Below are 18,441 nucleotides of genomic sequence, written 5' to 3' on the forward strand. Positions count from 1 at the left end.
TTCTTGAAGAAGATTGAGAAAGAATTGAAGGCTTAAACTCATAATATAGCCATAACTATGAATAAGGATTACTAGGGAATTATCTTACCAATTTAGGAAGCCTTGATCTTGAGTTTTGAAATTTGTTTCTCTTGGAAATGGCAAAAGCCGAGAGCAAGCCTTGGTGATGAAGAATAAAATTTTGTTTTGATGAGAAATGATTTGTTTGGCTTGGTTGATTGAATTAGATTAGTTTTATTTTAGGTTAATTACCAATTTAACCTTGGTTTTGTGTGGTTAACAATCCACCACATTTCCTTCCTTCTTATGTCATGCTTATGTCATGCTATGATGTCATCTTCCCCTCCCTGTCCTCTTCTCATTGGTTGGGTGACATCATCCTCTCTATTCCCTTTGATTAAGTTCCTAATTATTTGCCTAATGACCGTTGATCTGTTATACGGTTCGCTTAACTTTCGTTTTCGTTTATCGTTTGAGGGATCATACCCGGGATCTTATTACTTAGGTTCCCTTAACCTTTCTCAATATATTATATTCCTTTTATGATCCTCTCTTATAATCCTTTAATTTAAATCCTTTTTATCCTGTTACCTTATACTCAATTCTTTCCGTATCTAATGGATTTCCGGGAAAAATCAAAGTGTTCGGAATTGGATTCTGACGATCTTTACATACACTTATATACCATATAGAGTACTAATAAAATCTCAGAATATCCATAACAGAACCCCTACATAGTGTGGCATGAAAAGTTTTCTCATTCAGCAAAAACACTATTCACAAGGGTTACAAAAAGTTGAAAATTTTGGGGGTTATTACAGTCTCCCCTCCTTAAAAGGATTCCGTCCCGGAATCAAATAGAAAACAAATGGGGGTACTTTTCTAGCATCGCACTCTCTAGTTCCCAAGTTGATTCTTCCATATTATGATTCTGCCATAGCACTCTGACTAGCTTGATTACTTTGTTCCGAAGCACCTGCTCCTTCTTATCGATAATCCTTACTGGCTTCTCCACGTAAGTCAGATCTGGTTGCATATCCACCTGCTCATACTCCACTATGTGTCTGGCATCCCGATGATACTTCCTTAGCATTGACACATGGAACACATTATGAACTTGTTGCAAGTTAGGGGGTAAGGCTAGCTCGTAAGCTAACTTTCCAATCCGTCTTAATATCTCAAAAGGTCCAATGTATCTTGGGCTTAGTTTTCCTTTCTTTCCGAACCTCATTAATCCCTTCTAAGGGGATACCTTTAGCAGTACTAAGTCCCCGACTTCATATTCCTTGTCCTTTCGGGCTAGGTCTGCATATTTCTTCTGTCTGTCTTGGGCTGCTACAAGCCGTCCTCTGATAAGATCCACTATGTCTTTGGTCCTTTGGACCACTTCGGGTCCGAGAATCTTCCGCTCTCCTACTTCATCCCAGTATAAGGGAGATCGACACCTTCTTCCGTACAGGGCCTCATAAGGCGGCATTCCGATGCTAGCATGAAAGCTATTATTATAAAAAAACTCGATCAACGGCAAGTGGTCATCCCAACTTCCTTTAAGGTCTATTGCACAGACTCTCAACATATCCTCTAGTGTCTGGATGGTCCTTTCACTCTGCCCATCCGTCTGGGAATGGTATGCGGTACTCATATTTAACTTGGTCCCCGCACATTCTTGAAAGCTCCTCCAAAATCTGGAGTTGAACCTGGGGTCTCGGTCTGAGACAATGGACACTGGGACTCCATGTCGCGTCACTATTTCCTTAAGGTAAATGTCCACCAGTCTATCGACTGTGTATCTCTCATTGATAGGAATGAAATGAGCTGACTTTGTCAGTCGGTCTATAATTACCCATATGGCGTCATGATTGGCTTTCGTCCTTGGCAAGCCTACAACAAAATCCATCGCTATCTGTTCCCATTTCCATTCGGGAATCTCCAGGGGTCGTAAAAGTCCACTGGGTCTCTGGTGCTCTGCCTTTACCCTTTGGCAAGTCAAACATTTGTTTACCCATTCTGCTACGTCCCTCTTCATGTTGGGCCACCAGTAATATTCCTTCAAATCCCTATACATCTTGGTACTTCCCGGGTGAATGGAATACCTTGAACTATGGCTTTCATCCAAAGTCTCATCTTTAAGCTCTTGAACATTCGGAACCCAAATCCGGTAGGAGTACCTCATTATCCCTTTATCATCTTTCTCAGTATGGATCTCCTCTCCAGTCATTGACTTTCTTCCTTCATTCATTATTTTCTCTTGGCACAATCGGATCTTTTCCAATAACTCTGGCTGCATTGAGATCTCAAAAAGTTTTTCAGTTCCGGTTCCGGTTATCTTTACTTCTATTTCCATCCTTTCAAAATCCCTGATTAACTCCTCCGAAGTCGTTATCATTCTGAGTCTTTCCTTTCTACTAAGGGCATCAGCCACCACATTGGCTTTCCCCGGATGATAGAGAATCTCACAATCATAGTCCTTAATTAGTTCTAACCATCTCCTCTGGCGCATGTTGAGCTCTTTCTGCGTAAATATGTACTTGAGGCTCTTATGGTCTGTGAAAATCTCGCACTTCTCTCCATACAAGTAGTGCCTCCAAATTTTTAAGGCAAATACTATTGCCGCGAGCTCAAGGTCATGAGTAGGATATCTAATCTCGTATTCCTTCAGTTGTCTTGACGCATACGCAATCACTTTACTGTGCTGCATAAGCACACACCCTAATCCTTTGTGCGACGCGTCACTATATATCACAAAATCTCCTTTTCCATCCGGCAATGCCAACACCGGGGCCGTTACCAACCTTTTCTTTAATTCTTGAAAACTGTTCTCGCATTTCTCCGTCCATTCAAACTTCTCTGTCTTACGAGTAAGTCGTGTCAAAGGGGCTGCGATCTTCACAAAGTCCTGTACAAATCTACGATAGTAGCCGGCCAATCCTATGAAACTCCTTACCTCTGTGGGTGTGGTTGGCCTTTCCCAATTTGAGACCGCCTCTATCTTGGAGGGGTCGACCAATACTCTTTCTTTATTGATCACATGTCCTAAAAACTGTACTTCATTCCACCAGAATTCATACTTCGAGAATTTTGCATATAACTGCTCCTCTCTGAGTATTCCTAGAGCTATCCTCAAATGCTCTGCATGTTCTGCCTCAGTCCTTGAGTAGATCAAAATATCATCGATAAAAACTATCACACACTTGTCCAAGTACTTCTTAAATACTCTATTCATTAAATCCATGAAAGCCGCTGGGGCGTTGGTTAATCCAAAGAACATTACCAAGAACTCATAATGCCCATATCTGGTACGAAACGCTGTCTTGGAAATATCTTCGGGTTTAATCTTTAGTTGGTGATATCCAGTTCTCAGGTCGATCTTGGAAAAATAAACAGTATCCTTTAGCTGGTCGAACAGATCGTCTATTCTAGGTAATGGGTACCTGTTCTTTATGGTTAGCTTGTTCAACTCTCGATAGTCGATGCACAGCCTCATGCTCCCATCTTTCTTCTTAACAAATAAAACTGGTGCTCCCCACGGAGACACACTGGGTCTTATCATACCCTTATCCAAGAGTTCCTGCAATTGGATAGCTAATTCCTTCATTTCTAACGGGGCTAACCGGTAAGGTGCTTTTGAAACTGGCGCCGTCCCTGGGGCCAACTCAATAGCAAATTCAATCACTCTATCGGGTGGTAATCCCGGAAGGTCTTGTGGGAATACATCTTCAAATTCGTTGACTACTGGAATATCTTGTAAGTTGGGCACCTCCTTCTGCGTGTCCACCACATAGGCTAGGTAGGCCTCATTTCCTTTTCGTAGCATCCTTCTGGCCTGGGCTATAGTCAAAAATTTCTGCGTCTGCCTCTTTCCTCTAAATACAACTTCTTTCTTCCCTGAGATATTTAACTTAACTTTCTTCCCTTTACAGTCTATCTGAGCATCATTGCTAGATAGCCAGTCCATTCCCAAAATTACATCAAACTCCCCTAATTTAAAAGGAATCAGATCAACACTAAAAGATTGCTCCCCTATGCCTATCTCACAGGCGGGGTGAATCTGGTTAACAGGAATAATTTCATGATTGGCTATTTCTACTTATAAGGGTTCTATCAAGGGTTCAGCTTTAAGTCTTAATTTATGCGCAAAGTCCCTTGATATAAAAGATTTAGTTGCTCCCGAATCAAATAAAACGTTTGCACTGACTGAATTTAGAGGAAGGGTACCTGCTATCACATCTGAATCTTTCATAGCATCCTGGACTGTCATGTTGAAAGTCCTTGCAGTAGGTGGCTTATTAGAAGCAGCCCTGCTTGCTCCCGAAGCTGCTGGTTTGTTCATTGGGCATTCCCTCTTCCAATGACCCGGGCGTCCACACTGATGACAAGTGGTGGTTGGGCGGGTAATGGGGGTTGGCGAAGTGCACTTGTCCGAATAGTGACCCTCTCGACCACACTTGAAGCAGATTACCGGCTTTCCTTTACACTCCCCAGAATGCATCCTTCCACAAGTGTTACAGGCTGGCAATGGGGGTCGAGACTGGTTGGAATAAGACATTTTTGACTTCTGGCCACTCTGGCTCACATTCACGCTCATGGGCCGCTTAAACCCAGTGTTCCTTCCCGGTAGGGACACTGCTCCTCGATTAAATCTAGTTGGGAATCTCCTTCCTGCGGAACCTCCACCCATGCTCATACTTTTCCTCTTTATTCCCTTCTTCTCCCTTTCCTTCTGCATCTGTTCACTTTCGGCTTCTACAATCGTTGTCTTTTGCACCAGAGTGGCATAATCCGTAAGCTCAAGGATTGCCACCCTATTCTGAATCCACGGTTTCAGTCCCTGCTGAAACCTCCTAGCTTTCTTTTCCTCGATGCTCACAAACTCCGACACAAACCTTGATAACTCAGTAAATTTCGCTTCGTACTCTGCTACAGACAAGTTATTCTGCTTTAGCTCCAAGAACTTGAGCTCCATCTGGTTTTCCATAAACCTCGGGAAATACTTTCCCAGAAACAACTGACTGAATCTCTCCCAGGTTATAATAGCAACTGTCTCCATGTTTTTCTTGGCCTCCCACCAGTAGTTAGCTTCTCCTTTCAGAAGGTAGGTAGCAAATACAGTCTTCTGTGCCTCATCGGTACTCAGAATCTCAAAGGATTTCTCCATTTCCTTTAACCATGCCCTTGCCTCAACTGGGTCGGCTGATCCGTGGAACTCAGGGGGCTTAAGGGACTTAAAAGCCCTGAAAGAGTTCGCCACAACATTGTTATTTCCTTGAGGGGGTGGGTTGGGTTGACGTTCCAAATTCTGCCTTAGGAGTTGCATGAACTGGCCCATGGGATCCATGCCTGGGTGTGGTACTGGTTGCTCAACCTCAGTTTCTCCTTCTTCAGCCTCTATCTCAAATCCCTCAACATCATATGTTTCCTCTTCCTCTTCATACAGGGAGTCATCCTGTTCCACATAATCATCATCTTCTTCTTCACTGTGTTCCTGGTTTCTATTGTCCTGATTATGGCTTCCCTGGTCCTCAGATCCAGGGTTCGCCCTAGTTCCAATCTTTCTTGGCGGCATGATTCTGATAATAAAAAAATTATTGGGAAATTCAACATTAGGTCACAATCATATACAACATTGTGCCTTGCACAACTCTTATAATGGGGAGAACGTATATCGCAATTCTATTATTTTATGAAAGTTCTAATACGTAGTGTAGTAATAATAATGATAAAAATAGTGATCTCGTCACTAAGGAACTGAACCGAAGGAAACAAATATATACATAATGCGAGAAATACATAGTTTGATCTGGTCAAAAGTACAACAGTGCTACAGCCATCTGTCCCAAAAGTGATACACAAGAGTCTATCTGTCTAGTCAGAAAAAGGGATGCTATATACAAGTCAACTATCCCGGAAAATTGGCTCTTACTAAGGCCTCGGCTAACTAGACAACTAGACTATTCCATCGTCAATCATGAATCACACACCAGAGCGGGTCAGCTCCCATACCCTTTCCATCGCACGACGGAAGATATAGTCGGCCTGCCGCCTGGAGATCCTACCATGCCTGTCCCCCTGGAGAGATCTGAGTCTCACTCGGGACGTGAGCTCTATCCCCGTAAGCTCCCTCCGCAAGGATCGGGGTATAGAAGCCCTAGTCTCATAAGCTCGGGTACGCCTACCCGCCCTCTCCGCATCCAACTCCCTCCTGGCCTCATCCAGTCGGGCCTCAGCAACAGCCAATCGGGTCCTCAGTACATCCTGCACATAGCCATGGGCTAACAAAGACTGCCTGTGGGCAGGGTCAAGAGGTGGTGAATCTGGAGCCGCTGGGGGTGCCTCCTCGGTCTGCCTAGGCTCGGAAGTATGGGTCTCTGAGCTGTCATCATAAGGGATCCAAGATAGTGGTGGAGGGGTAGGAGCTCTGACCACCGGAAGTGTGGGTAAAGGGGGTACCAGCATACACTACCATAGGTCCGACACGCTCCTCAGCTACTGGGACCTCATCCGGGTCCTCCTCATCTGGAATAGCAATGACCTCTGTCTCTGACTCCTCTGAGGGGTCCTCCTCACCTGAAATAGCAATGACCTCCGTCTCTGACTCCTCTGAGGGGTCCTCCTCATCCTCCTCCATCTCAGGCTCCTCCTGATCCTCAACATCTAGCAGTGCCTCATCATGCTCACGCTCGAACATCTCAGGGTCCTCTATCTCAGGCGCCTACACATTAAACGAGCTAAGTTACTATCATGATACTTATAAGGGTTCCCGTAAGGGTTTTAACTGTCAGCACTACTTTAAGTAGTCCGACCATGAACTTGGCAAGAGTTCTTATTATCTTTGTGAGTTTGTTATTATATCGTCGCATCATCTCTGAGGTTTATAACGCTTAGCTCTGATACCATTTTTGTAACACCCCCAGATCCGGGGTCAGGGATCCAGGTCGTCACGGTCTTTCTTTCCACAATATCACTTCACTTAATTAATAATAAATAATCTTATGCTGTGACCCCACACTAACACACACCACAACCCGTTATAGTCTCAGAGATGAAATTGAAATAAGTACAAGTCTTTGAATCCATAATTTAAAAGTTATTACAACCCAAAATGATTACTTAATAAGTTTACAATTAATTGCCATTATCTGCCACAAGTTATAATTATACATAATTGATTCTCAAAAGTAGATGGTCTGATCTACAGATAGATCTACCTCTGCAACTATAGCAGCTATGATCTCAACGGGAAGGCGCGGGGCGCTTCCCACGCTCTTGCGCTGGGTCTGCTGGAGTCTGGCCATCCTTCCTAACTGTTGTTGTGTGATGAAGAAATAAAGTAAGAGTGAGCCTTACAGCTCGCAAGATAATATATAGTGTAATCAATAATGCAAGTATCTAATAGATAACTTACTGAAAACCTTTATGAAAAGTAAGATAATTACTTACTGGATATAAGCTTAAAGGAAGATGAGGTTACCAAATACTTCACTATATTTATATCATTTATAAGGCTACTTGAACTACCACTGTTCAAAGTATTATAGATTTTTAAAAAAAAGGTCATCCCATAGATGAGACCACAAGTTAAGACTTGAATAGATTCAATTTTTGAAATATTATTGAATGAAATATAGTTACGAGATACTTTATTTAGTCCCGATATATATCCACATATATATCTCTTAAACATTTCCTGGAACCTCTGTTATGTAAAGTATGAACAGAGTTTGTAACATCCCATGAATTTTGGAAAGGAAAAGAATTTTGGCATAAACCCGATATCTTGCTGATCAGGCAAAGATACCAATAAGTAACCTTTTCTACTAGTAGATGGATGAATCCCCCACCGGTCATCACCCTGGCCACATAAGGATCTTGTGTTGGACCGCCACCCGGCCTCTTACGCGTTGATGGACTGCCACCCAGCCACTTACACTTTGATAGACCGTACCCCGGCCTGTCGCTTATGCCGACTCAATTAGATGAGCTTACTTCCCGAACGTTGGGTAAGTAATCAATTCATTTGTTTTCTCAAAACAGCAACCACGTTGCGAATGTAAAATGCACCACAGAGCTGGATCCCCCAGGTTTTGAGCGAGTATTTAAATCCCCTTTGAAAGGAAGATCTTAAATATAAAAATGAGTTTTGGGGTCCACTCTAACTTTAAAAATCATTTTGAAGACTCGAAAACATTTTTAAGAATGTTTGGAGTACTGCTGATTTATTAAAATAAATCAGTCCCGATATATTAGAAAATATCTGAATATTATTATTTAAATAATATTCTCATAAAGATAATCCTTATAAAAATAATCGAAGTAGAAGTTTTAAAACTTATACTTGAAATGGATATTAAATAACCAAAGATATACTTATATGAAAGTACTATCTTTATTTGAATAATCGAAAATAAGTTTGATTATCGAAACATTATTCTTTAATAAAATAAAGAATATTATTAAATAATAAGCGGAGTCATAATACCTTGAATGAATATTATAAATAATATTCAAAAACCATCACAATTCAACCTCAACCCATTCATACAACCAAAGTCCATCCTTATCACATCATAACAGCTCCAATAAATTCAATATTAACATTTATACTTATGCTTAAGCTTGAATTTAACTATACTTAAGTTCTTTTAACCAAAACAACAAGATTCACCATTCCATTTCACTACCACTCCAACCCAAACTCTAAACCACAAGCATTAATCTACTATATCACCATAAAAATCAAAATCATCTTATTATACAAATGAATCTAGGGTTTGGAGATGATATACCTTCCTTGAAGTGGTGGGAGTAGCTAGAAAGCCTTAAGAAGCCTTGAGAAGTCTTAGGGATGCTTGGATCTTAAAGGAAAAAAAGAAAAAAAACAAGTTAAAAACTTTGAAATCACTATTCATTGTCTTCTTCATTGATTTCTTGAAAAAGATTGAGAAAGAATTGAAGGCTTAAACTCATAAGATAGCCATAACTATGCATAAGGATGACTAGGGAATTATCTTACCAATTTAGGAAGCCTTGATCTTGAGTTTTAAATTCTTTCTCTTGAAATGGCAAAAGCCGAGAGCAAGCCTTGGTGATGAAGAATAAAATTTTTTTTGATGAGAAATGATTTGTTTGGCTTGGTTGATTGAATTAGATTTGTTTTATTTAGGTTAATTACTCAATTTAACCTTGGTTTTGTGTGGTTAACAATCCACCACATTTCCTTCCTTCTTATGTCATGCTTATGTCATGCCATGATGTCATCTTCCCTCTTTGTCCTCTTCTCATTGGTTGGGTGACATCATCCTCTCTAATCCCCTTGATTAACTTCCTAATTGTTTGCCTAATGACCGCTGATCTGTTATAACGGTTCGCTTAACTTTCATTTTCGTTATCGTTTGAGAGATCATACCCGGGATCTTATTACTTAGGTTCCCTTAACCTTTCTCAATATATATATTCCTTTATGATCCTCTCTTATAATCCTTAATTTAAATCCTTTTTATCCTGTTACCTTATACTGAATTCTTTCCGTATCTATGGATTTCCGGGAAAAAGTCAAAGTGTTCGGAATGGATTCTGATGATCTTTACATACACTTATATACCATATAGAGTACTATTAAATCTCAGAATATCCATAACAGAACCCCTACATAGTGTGGCATGAAAAGTTTTCTCATTCAGCTAAAAACACTATTCATAAGGGTTACAAAAAGTTGAAAATTTGGGGGTTATTACAGATATCTCTGAATTCTCTAGTGGAATTTGACTTATCGATAACTCAGAGTTCTCTAATGAATGTTGACTTGTCGATAACTCTGAGTTCTGTAGTGAAGAAATGACTTGTCGATATCTTCAATCGTCATGTCTTCAATTTGGCTTGTCGATATCTCTGAGTTCTTTATAAGCTTTCCTGAGTTCTCTATAAGTCATTCTCGAGTTCTCGAATGACTTCTCTATAACACTAAATCTGTGACTTTTAGAGATCTTGACTTTGAATATTTTTCCTAAAACAGATTTATTCAACTCTGAGCTTCTTCATAGTTCTTCTGAGGCATGATCTTTTTGATCTTCTTCCAATTAGAATTCTTAGGCTTTACACTGTTTATAGAAAAAGACTTCAGTCTGCTCCTTTGATATTTTTATAGACTTAAGTGTTACAGTACAAAATACAAATTAAGATAACATACAACTTACTTAGGGTTGACAAATTGTCTTAGTCCTTGTTAAAGTACAGGCATGCCTTGCACAACACGAAAACATATACGTTTAAAGTTACGTATCCCCCGTAGTTATAAATAATTATTTTAAACTTATTTTGGGGAAATAACTTTAAAAGGTACCTATCTCGAATGAAAATAATTTATGAACCAGTTTTACGTGTGTTGTTAAATGAATGGTTTTAAAATGAGATAGGTACAAGTGTTTTTGAAAACTGGATAAACCGATCAGATATGAGATACATAGGGGGCAGACTGGCCTATTGAGGTTGCGTAAGAGGCTAACTCGGTTGCGCGTATTTCATAACCGATTAGTCAAGCAGGTCAGAGACCTAGCTAGTCTCTGAGTTCCGGAACAGGTGTATGGGATGGCAGTTGGAGCCGTCTGGTATTGATAGCCTGATCAGCTATCTTCACATATCCATTACGTATCTGATTTGGCTTTGTGATTTCCGTAAGGAAATAAGTGATTTATACAATTGAATAACAAATGTGAATAGTATGCTAAAATTGGACTCCGGTATTTACACAGCACACAATTACGTTTGTTTTATAAAGAGCACGCTAGTCAGTGATATCCAGTTTCTTTATCGATGTTCATTTACTGTTTGAAATGATTTACAGATTACTGACTTCATGTTGATTTATAGTTCTATTCTAATAACTGTTTACTCTACTATTTTTATCTTGATATTCAAATGTTGGTACTGCTGAGCGATTATATGTTCACCCTTGCATCCTGTCATATAAATATTGCAGATGCCAAGAAGACCTCTCAGACCTTGGCATAACCGAGTCTCAGCCCCTCTACAGCTAGCTCCTCTGAGGTAGTTTGTATTAGACCATGTGTGGTCTGATGAGTTGCTGAATAAGTTTAGTGTGCCAGACTTTTAAATAAATGGTTTGTAATAATGAGTAACTTGAATCATACTTGAACCAGGATCAGATCTTGGTTTTGGGGTCGTATTGATATAATAATAAAAATCTTGTAGTTTTATTTTGTGGTTTATTATGTTTGGTGATGTCAACTCCTGACCCTGGGGTTGAGGCCGTCACAGTTGGTATTAGAGCTACAGGTTCAACTCTCTGATTTAGAAAAGGTATAGAAACTGTGTCCTAAGGTGTTAGTCAGCAAATCATGTAGAAGAGCAAACCTTGGAGTCAATCGAGGGTTTCGACGGCGTTACCCTGACATCTATTGATGTTTTGATAGAACTGCCTTAATAGTATTGTGTATTTCCTGTATATATTATTGTTGGCAGTGGCCCATTGTGACATCCAGTTCTCCATCCCGAGAGATCAAATCTGACTTAGACAGTTCCGACTCAGAGATGACTCTAGATGTGGTAGCTGAGAAGACTCATTTGCCTCCTCCACCAGTGCCTCTGTATGTACCGAGAGATATGTCAGGACCTAGTGCCCGTCCACGTTGGGTACAGAGATCAGTATCTGCTGTTAGGGATTTTCCACCAGGTTGTGGACCCAGTTCTTCTTCCTCTAGACCTCCAGTCCCTCCATCTGCTCCTACAGGTTCCTCTTCCCAATTCCCTATCATGTTCACCGGGTGGTGAACAGATCTTTTATGAGCTCTGAGTTTAGGGTCATTCAGTACCAGGACTTGGTTAACTGGTTGGTGTTTGAGTTAGGCTCAATTGGTGGTAGTGGTTAGAGCAGAGTTGCAGCAGTGTTAGAATGAGCTCAGAGTTGGTTCTTCAGGAGTTCTGTAGTTGTTTTCTTTATATATGTACATTATGTTGTTCTAGTTTGTAGTAGTTGGAGGCTGTTATATAAACCAATTTTGTTGTGTACTCGGATGGTTTAGTAGTTGGATATCAATTGTATCAGTTGGATTTCTGTTGGTATTATATAATAGCTGCTTTATTATGTTGTTCAGTTTTCATATACTTGTGCGTTGTTGTTATTGTTGTTACTATTATTGTTGCTTTTGTTGCTGGTATTTCCAGAATATAATCATTCACTCAAGATGGATCCAATTAACTGAGGATGAGGATATTGTCTTAGTGGCAACACTCTCCTGATACATATGTATAACTGTTTGGAGCAATCCATTTTCTTATATATGACTGCTATGTTTCAGGAGAATGCCACCAAAGAAGAACCCTCAACCCAAAAACGGATCTGCTGGGGATCCCTCCATGAGTGAATTGATAGATTTGTTGTGTCAGCAGTCTACTCAGCTGGCCCAACAGCAACAATAATTCCAGCAGCTGCAACAACAATTTCAGCAACAACAACAACAGTAGTAGCTCATACAACAACAACAGCAGTAGCAAATCCAACAGCAGCAGCTGCAGATCCAACAGTAGCACTAGATGAGGGGATGACCCAAGTTGTTAGTTCTACTCCGACGAAGTCCAGCAAGCCGGTAATCGATTGCAAGACATATGGAAAGAAGCACAGTGGTCAGTGCAGGGAGAATGTCAAATGTTTCAAGTGTGGCCAGAAGGGTCATTATTCCACTGAGTGCAAATCTGAGAACCAAGGAGTAACATGTTTCAGCTGTGACAAAGTGGGGCATATTGCTAAGAATTGCATATCAGTTACCCAGGGCAATGTAGGGAGAAGTGCATCTCAAGGACCAGCAGCAAGTACTACCAGAGCTAGAACTTTTAAAATGACTAAGAAATCTATGGCTCAGGATTCCGATGTAGTTGCATGTACGCTTTCTCTTAATTTTGTACCTGTTAACGTTCTATTTGATTCGGGAGCGTCCAAATCTTTTATATCCATGAACTGTGTGAATAAAATGCAATTAATGTTGGAAGACCTAGATGAACCTTTGACCATAGAGGTGGCTAATCAGGATAAAGTACCTATAAGTCAATTATGTCCTAAGTGCTCCATAGAGATTTCAGGACATTATTTTCCCGCCGACCTAATACCTTTTGAGTTTGGAGAATTCGATGTTATTTTAGGCAGGGATTAGTTGTTTTCTGTATAAGGCAAGGTATTGACTGCAAGAAAAAGAAAGTTGTTATGTATACAACAGATAATGTAAGGATAAGCTATCAAGGTTAGAAGCAGGATAAGAAGTTTCTTTCAGTATTGCAAGCAAAGAAATTGTTGCGGCAAGGATGTGAAGCGTTATTTGTCTCATATAGTGCACACTAAGAAAGAGACCCCTACTTTGGATGAGATTCCCATAGTAAGAGAATATCCCGACGTCTTCCGGAAGAATTTCAGGATTACCACCTGATCGAGAAAATAGAGTTCTCCATTGATGTGATACCAGAAGCCGAACCAGTTCTAAAGCTCCATACTGAATGGCTCCAGTGGAAATGAAAGAATTGGCCAAGCAACATCAAGAAATGTTGGATAAGGAGTTATCCGATCAAGTGTTTCTCAGTGGATGATCCAGTGTTATTCATAAAGAAGAAGGATGGAAGTATGAGGTTATGCATTGATTATAGGGAGTTGTTATTCCTAGAGAACTAACAATGAGATTTACAGAAGGGGGGTTGGAATGTAAATCTCAAAACTTTTTCAAGTTTTGAGCAGTTTCAAAGGCTGTGTGTTAAGATAAACAAGTGTGTGAATTGCTTTAAGCTAATACAGACAGATATATATTCAAGCACCAAAAGTACAGAACACAACATACCTTAAAAACTTTTCTGGTGGATTTGTTGGTTCCACCAGAGATGGTATTTCAGAAAATCTGTGATTCAAGAAGTTGATCACAGCTGCATCCCTAGTACAAACTAGATAATTTTTCTCAAGATTTTCTAAATAGCTCTGGAAAAATTCTATTCTAATTACTAGCTGCTACTTGGTGTATATAACACCAAGTTTACAAGTGAAGACAAAGATAAAAGTACAATAATAAAATAAGTTCTCCACTTGTTTCTTCTCCATTTTACTCAGTGCATTGTTGACTATTGCCTCTTTATACTAGAGTAGAACGGCTGCTTTTTCTGATGTTCCTGAAATAGGGCTACCACATCTCAGTTGTCTCTGTCAACCCATGTGCCTCTGTTTGTAGGTACAACTACCACTTGTCAACTGCTATTTAACATAACATCCGTTGAAGCCTTCATCCGTTGATGGCTTTATCCGGTTGATGTGTTAGCAGTTGAAGCTCTATCCGTTGATGCACTCATCCGTTGAAGGATGTTATCCGTTGAAGCTTAGAGACATCCGTTGAAGCTTTGTTTCTCATCCGTTGAAGGTCTTTAAGTTATCCATTGACACCATTTCATTTATACAAAATTACAAGGCATGAAATATTTACAATTGGCCTTCCTATCTGCATATCCTTTAGTAGTCAACATGACTTATAATTTCCCTCAACAGTTAAGAATTATATCTCAAATTCAGAGACTGAAATGTGCTACAACACTAGACTTATTTCTAAGTAAAGCTACACCATCAACGGATAGCCAAAGTGGTCTTATCCGTTGAGGCTACAAACACTAGATTTCTACTCAAGTGTTTTGTTAAACATATCATCAAACTAATGCACATATATTCCTAACAGGAGTTGAACAAGTTGACGATAAAGAGCAAGTATCCTTTGCCAAGGATTGACGATTTGTTTGATAAGCTTAAGGAGCATGTTGTTTTTCATAGATTGACTTAAGATCTGGATACCACCAATTGAAGATAAAGCCTGAAGATATACCCAAGACTGCATTCAGAACTGGGTATGGCCATTATGAGTTCTTAGTGATGTCATATGGATTGACCAATGCACCAACGACTTTTATGGATTTAATGAACCGGGTGTATAAGGAGTACTTGGATAAGTTTATTATTGTATTTATTGATGACATCCTCATTTATTCAAGACTCAAGAAGATCACGCAACGCACCTAGGGATTGCCCTTCAAAGATTAAGAGAAAAACAACTATATGCAAAGTTTTCCAAGTGTGAATTTGGTTGACAGAAGTACAGTTTCTTGGACTGTGATAGCAAGGAAGGTATCGAAGTAGACCCTATAAAGATTGAAGCTGTATCCAAGTGGGAGAAAACCAAAGACTCCGACAGAAGTGAGAAGTTTTCTTGGGCTAGTAGGATATTATTGAAGATTTGTAAAGGATTTCTCTAAGATCGCATCTCCACTAACCAAGCTAACCGGAAGAACGAGAAATTGATTTGGATAGAGAAGTGTGAAGAAAGCTTCTAGGAACTGAAGAAGAGATTAGTGTCAGCTCCAGTACTAGCATTGCCAGATGAGACAGGAAACTTTGTGATTTATAGCGATGCTTCTTTAAAGGGTTTAGGTTGTGTACTGATGCAATATGATAAAGTCATCGCCTACGCCTCCAGACAACTAAAACCTCATGAACGGAAGTATCCAGCCCATGATCTTGAGTTGGAAACTATAGTTTTTGCATTAAAATTATGGAGACATTATCTATATGGAGAAAAGTGCGATATTTGCACGGATCATAAGAGCTTGAAGTATATATTCACTCAGAAGGACTTGAACATGAGACAGAGAAGATGGTTGGAGTTAATCAAGGACTACGACTATTCAATTAACTATCACCCATGTAAGGCCAATATGGTGGCTGATGCCTTGAGCAGGAAAGAGAGGCTGAATATGGTTCAGATTGCAGAAGAGCTAGCACGAGACTTGGAAAAAAATGGAAATTAAAGTTCTGATACCCAGAAAAGATAATGAGCAATTATCGTTTCAGCCAGCATTGATGGAAAAGATTAAAAGATGTCAAGAGGGAGTTATGGAGCAAGAATTGGATAATCTGACAGGAGAAGAACTATGTACCCAAAAGGATAACCAAGGTATATTTAGATTCTCTTCTAAATTTTGGGTTCCCAATGTGGCGGGACTGAAGAATGAAGTTTTACATGAAGCGCATAATTCTCGGTTTTCTATCCACCCTGGGAGCACTAAGATGTATCAAGATTTGAAGAAAAACTTCTAGTGGCCATGAATGAAGAAATGTATTGCAAATTAGGTTAGCAAATGTCACGTGGCCTGACGGTAAAAGCAGAACACCAAAGGCCAAGTGAATTATTACAACCCCTATAGATTCCCCAATGGAAGTGGGAAGAGATTGCAATGGATTTTTTAGTAGGATTGCCAAAGACGAGAGCTAATCACGACGCTATTTGGGTAATTATCGACATATTGACAAAGTCAGCACATTTCGTCCCAATCAATGAAAGGTATTATTTGGAAAAGCTAGTTAAGTTGTATTGGATGAAATACTGACCAAACATGGAGTTCTTGTGTCCATTGTATCAGATCGAGACCCGAGATTCAATTCAAGGTTTTGGACCAAGTTTCAAGAATGCCTAGGAACCAAGTTGAATATGAGTACCGCCTATCATCCTCAAACGGACGGTCAAAGTGAGAGAACAATCCAGACCATAGAAGATATGTTAAGAGTTTATGTTTTCACTACACCATAAAATGCCTACTGTAACACCAAAAAATGTTGCATTAGGGGGTAAATATGTTGCTTTTGCCCAACTTTTAAGCTAAGGTAACAGTTTTCTTAAAGATAGGTTTTTCCATGTTGTCTTAGGGGGTCTAAGGTAACATCTTTGGTGCCTAAGGCAACATCATTTTTTAAACTTGTTTATATGTTGCCTTAGCTTGCTAATGCAACAGAAAGAGAGATCAGTTGTAACTTATTTTTTATGTTACCTTAGAGTTTTGAAATATTTTTAAAAGTGGGCCCCACGGTGGGACCCACTAGATGACATGGCAAGTTTGGGCCCCACAGTATTGAGTTGTCTTGATGACGTGGTAAGTGGGCCCATATAACCTAATATAACATTTTGAGAAGCAGTTGTAACATTATAACTAGCCTAATAAAACCTTTTAAACATAATATGGCAATAGTTTAGGAGGCTATTGTAACATTTTAGCACAAACAAATTGAAATACTTATTCTGTAAACTGAAGAATCCCAATTATACAATTTCATAACTACAAAATAATGCATCAAACCCAAAAATTAAACATCCAAATATACAACCAAATTAAACGTCCAAACTAACTATAATCACTACTGGTATGTCTCTGAAAGATGACTCTTTTATTTTCTTGAGCAGATCATAGCATGTCATTCCAGGCATACAGTAGTCTGTTATAATAAGATTCACTTCCATTTTCCTGAAATCAATAAGACCAAGTTTTAACAATCCAGAAGTGCATATAACTGAGCCCTTTTGAAGTTGCATCTTTAAACAAATAAATGAGTACCTGTTGATTTATTGGAGATGTAAATGCTTTGTTGGGACTGATTTGTTCATCATCTTCATGCAATTCAAGAAATTTCTAAAGCTTTACTACCAGAATCAACTGTTGTAACTGCCATAAAAACAATCAGAACCAAAAAATCTAAACTAATGATATAAAACTAACAGATCAGAAAAGGAATGAGGTTTCTTGGGGGTGACAATTACATATCAAGGAGGTGGGTTAGTGGTACATGCAGTTTCTTAAATGTCAAAATAGCACATTTAATATCCACGTAAAATTAATGCATATGATTTTTACCAAGACACTAAATTGAATATTTAAACAAATTCATACATGTGCTGTTAGTAAGTCTGAGTTCTGTCGGTGACCTGATAAAGCTAATTTATTTATAAAGACTGTAGTTATAACAAATACAATCAGAATATATTAACAAGGCAGTCAACAAATAAATTCGCAGGACAAAGTAACTGAAGTCATTACAAAGAAAAGGATATACCTTTCATGAGACATAAAATTATCCACAAAACCATTGCACATATAATAGGCTCATAATTCCCACGGGTTACAATTGTGAAGGTGAATAGATTGAAAAGCCATACCATTACAGAGTATACATATTTTATCAGAAATGCCTTGTAGCTTCAGAATTGACCGGATGAAAAATCCCACAAGCAGATCTTCAAAATGAGTATAACACAGTTTTCAGTATAACAGTTTTAATATGAATTATATATATATAATAAGACTAAATCAATACTAGAAAAGATTAAGTCACTGATATATAACCAGTATATGAATTATATACAAAATTTTTTGAATAAAATTTCCCTCCACTACTGAGCCCCTCTTATTTCCAACCAGTGATGACCAAATAGCTTTCACCATACATAGAAATTGTGCACATTGTACACGTAATCGAGCCAAGTTGCAAATTATCATGTTTGAACTTGGCTTGACTAGACAGTTCTGAGTTCTGGCTCGATTGGGTGCACATTTTATAGGCTTGTGAGCCTGGTGAGTCAAATAATTTTA

This window comes from Apium graveolens, chromosome 5 (genome assembly GCF_009905375.1).
Source record: "Apium graveolens cultivar Ventura chromosome 5, ASM990537v1, whole genome shotgun sequence".
Classification (NCBI taxonomy): domain Eukaryota; kingdom Viridiplantae; phylum Streptophyta; class Magnoliopsida; order Apiales; family Apiaceae; genus Apium; species Apium graveolens.